Source organism: Carlito syrichta, unplaced genomic scaffold (assembly GCF_000164805.1).
Source record: "Carlito syrichta isolate Samal-C Ts95f unplaced genomic scaffold, Tarsius_syrichta-2.0.1 Scaffold309280, whole genome shotgun sequence".
In the NCBI taxonomy this organism is placed as follows: Eukaryota; Metazoa; Chordata; class Mammalia; order Primates; family Tarsiidae; genus Carlito; species Carlito syrichta.
The window spans coordinates 112,057-116,622 of record NW_007253376.1 but is presented as its reverse complement, the minus strand read 5'-3'; positions in this window follow the sequence as shown (position 1 = coordinate 116,622).

The following is a 4,566-nucleotide window of genomic DNA, read 5'->3' as shown; positions in this document are numbered from 1 at the left end:
AATGCAAATTAAAACCACACTGAGATACACGTAACTCCAGTCAGGATGGCCATCATCAATAACTCAAAAAACAACAGATGCTGGAGAGGATATGGGGAAAAGGGAACACTTTTACAGTGTTGATGGGAATATAAACTAGCACAGCCTCTGTAGAAAACAGTGTGGTGATTTCTAAAAATTCTGAAAATCAACCTTCCATATGACCCAGCAAGCCCCCTTCTGGGAATATACCCAGAGGAACTCAAGTCACTCTATAATAAAGATAATTGCACACACATGTTTATTGCAGTATTATTCACAATAGCAAAAACATGGAACCAACCGTGCTGCCCATCAGAAAGTGAACTGGATAAAGAAAATCTGGTACATTTACACTATAGAATATTATGCAATCATAAAGAAAAACAAAATTATGAACTTTGCAGCAACCTGGATGGAATTAGAGTCTATAATACTCAGTGATTTATCACAGAAACAAAAATCTGAGGACCACATGTACTCACCATAAGTGGACTTTGAACATTTATCATAATACCATAAGAAAGGGATTAGCAGTAGTGGGACACTGCTGGGGGGGTACATAACATCAATAAGGTTACCTACACTTTACCTGTATGATGACCGCGTATGTACCTAACCCTCATTTGTACCCCACATTTTAAAAATAAAATCATTTTTAAAAATTGTTTAGTTGGTCCTCTTCCCCTAAAAATTCCAGAAAATTTTTAAAAATATATAATTGCTATGCTGAGGGAGGAAATAAAAGGACTCACACAAAATACTCAGTTAAAATCCAGGAAGTTATAAAAAAAAGAGGAAGAAAAGAAAAATAAACAAATACAACACATTAAAAACAGTTACAATCAAGGTAGATATTAATCCAACATCAATATTCACATTATATAAAGTCGAAAGATGTGGAAAGAGAGGTGAATAGATGAAGTAGAAGAGATTTGTTAGGGTGGCGAAACTTTTCTGTATGATATTATGATGGTAGATACATGACAGTATACATTTGTCAAAACCCCTAACACTCTACAGCACAGAGAATGAATCTTAATATATGCAAATGAAAACATAATTTCAGAAGTCAGAGAATCTTAGTAAAGAATGCAGGCTATGATAATAGAATTTAAATGTATTATTAATATGTGAAACAACTACACTGAAAGGAATGGGAAAAAAAGAGGCTGATTTACATGACTGAAAATGAATGGAATTTGTAAGACTAAAGGCAAAAGGAAATGCACATGAGCACTGTACATTAGTTGGTAAAGTTTTATCCCATGGGAGTATGTGTTAATAATTCTGGTACTGCTATACATATATAGTGAGATTGAACAATTAAGTAAATAGATGATAAACCGTGAGAACTAAATTTTTCACCATTCGAGTGGGAGTTTACAGATAAAGAACAGAAGGAAGAATGACTCATGTACTAATGATTAGAGTTGAAGTCTAGTATGAACCCATGTTTAGTTTAATATAGATGGATAGTTACGTGTAGAAAGATTTATCTGTATACATGCAATTTAGTATACATAGGTATATTTATGTACTCTTTCTGGTGAGAGGGCCTAGAAACAATGACAACCCACAGCAGCTAGCACACCTAGCATCCAGACATTGGTTTCAATATTCGTTTATTAATGAAACATTTTCAAGAGCCTTCCATTGAAAGGATTTTTCTTCCTTCTTTGGTCCTCTATAAATTTTTAACTCCACATATATTACACATTTATCAATTTTTGCCTCTCACTGTATTTATATAATGTATCTCTGCTATTAGGTACATTTATTTTAATTTATTAATTTTTAAATTGACAAATAAAATTGTATATATTAAGCAGACACAACATATTTTAAAATATGAATACATTGTGAAATGGCTAAATAGAACAAATCAATACATATATTACCTCACGTATCATTTTTTGTGGTGAGAACACTCAAAATTTACTCTCAGCAACTTTTAAGAATACAATACTTTATTAACTGCAGTCACCATGTTGTACAATAGATCTCTTGAACTGATTCCTCTTATCTAACTGACATTTTCCGTCATTTTACCAACATTCCTCTAACCTTTCCCCTCCAGTAACCCTCATTCTATTCTCTGTTTTTCTAAGCTCAGTTTTTTTAGATTCCACATATAAGTGAGACCATATGGTATGTGTCTTTCTTTCTGGGCCTGGCTTATTTTGCTTAGCATAATGTCCTCCAACTCCATTCATGCTATTGGGAATGACAGGATTTGTCTTTAAATTGCCAACATCATTCTTCTCTGACTTAAAATAGCAATACCGAAATTCATATGGAAACATAAACGACCACGAATAGCCTAAACAATCCTTAGCAAAAGAAACAAAGCAGGAGGTATCACACTTCCAGACCTCAAACTCTACTATAAGGCTACAGTAATCAAAACAGCCTGGTATTGGTACAGGAACAGGTATATAGACCAATGAAACAGGATAGAGATTCTGGAAGCAAAATCTCAGTTTCTCAACTGACTCATCTTTGACAAAGCCTCCAACAACAACCACTGGGGAGAGGAAAACCTATTCAGTAAATGGTGCTGGGAGAACTGGCTGATCACATGCAGAAGATTGAAACAGGACCCCTACCTATCACCATACACAAAAATCAACTCTAAGTCGATCAAAGACCTAAACGTAAAACCTCAAGCTGTAAGGATCTTAGAAAATGCAGGAGACACTCTTATGGAAATTGGAACTGGCAACCAATTCCTGATCAGAACCCTAAGTGCCCATACCATAAGAAATAAGATAGACAAGTGGGACCTCATCAAACTGATGAGCTTCTGCAAAGAAGAGAGCAGGGAGACAGCCTACAGAATGGGAAAAAAAAATATTTGCCAGCTGTATACCTGACAAAGGCCTAACATCTAGGGTCTACAAGGAACTCAAATGCACTGAAAGAAAAAAAACAAACAGCCCCATTAAAAAGTGGGCAAAAGACATGAATAGACACTTTTTAAAAGAAGATATACAGGCTGCCAACAGACACAAGAAAAAAGTGCTCAGCCTCAGTAATCATCAGAGAAATGAAAACCAAAACCACATTGAGATACCACCTAACCCCAGTAAGAATGGCCATCATGAATAAAACAAACAGCAACAGATGCTGGTGAAGATGTGGAGAAAAAGGAACGCTTCTACACTGCTGGTGGGAATGCAAACTAGTGCAACCTCTTTGGAAGGCAGTGTGGTGATTTCTGAAAGAACTAGAAATTGACCTTCCATGTGACCCAGCAATCCCCCTATTGGGAATATACCCAGAGGAACTCAAATCATTGTACAAAAAAGATACTTCCACATTTATGTTTGTTGTAGCTCTATTTACAGTAGCAAAAACATGGAACGAACCATGCTGCCCATCGAAGCTGGACTGGGTTTAAAAAATGTGGTATGTATACACAATGGAATATTTTGCAGCCATGAAGAAGGACAAACATATGGACGTCGCAGCAACTTGGATGGATTTAGAGTCTATCATACTCAGTGATCTATCACAAAAACAAAGAACAGAGTACCATATGTTCTCACTCATAAGCGGTAGTGGGAAACTACCAGGGGAAGGGGCTGGGATTGGCAGTTGAGGGAAACTGCCAGGGGAGAGGGGGCACACCTCATCAACAAGGGTACCTGCATAATGAACATTTGAATACCTAACCCTGAATTGTGTCTCACATCTTAAGAAAAAAAAGACTGAGTAGTATTTCATTATGTATATATACCACGTTTTCATTATCCATTCATCTATTGTTGGACACTTAGGTTCATTCGATATCTTGGTTATTGTAAATAATGCTACAATGAACATAGGGTTGCAAATATCTCTTCAATATACTATTGCATTTCCTTTGAATATATACACACTAGTGGGATTGCTGGATCATATGGTAGTTCTATTTTTAATTTTTTGAGTTACCTCCATACTATTTTCTATAATGATTACATTAATCTACATTCTCTCCAACAGCGTGCAAAGGTTCCCATTTCTCCACATCCATGCCAGTATTTATTTTTTGTGTTTTTGATAATAGCCATTCTAATTGGGGTGAGGCGGTATCTCATTGTACTATGCAAATGTGATTTGCATTTACCTGACGATTAGTGATATTGAGCTTTTTAAAAATATATCTGTTTACCTTTTTAATGTCCTCTTTTGAGAAATGTCTATTCAAGCCTTTTGCTCATTTTAAATATCAGGATATTTTTATCTTGCTATTGAATTGTTTGAATTTCTTGTATATGTTGGATACTGAATTCTTATCAGATGTATAGATTGCAAATATAGTCTTTCATTCGTAGTAAAGGTTGTATTTTTATTCTGTAGATACTTTACTGTGCAGAAGCTTTTTAGTTTGATGTAATCTCAAAGTCATAATAAGCAATAAAATTAAGTAGTGTTGAAGTATAACCCAAATTTAACATAAACCTCCATGAGTTCATACTGATATAAGTAAACAATTAAATAAAGAAAAATATGAGGGAAACAAATCTGTGCAAAAGAATTCCAAATAATTTGTATAGATACCTC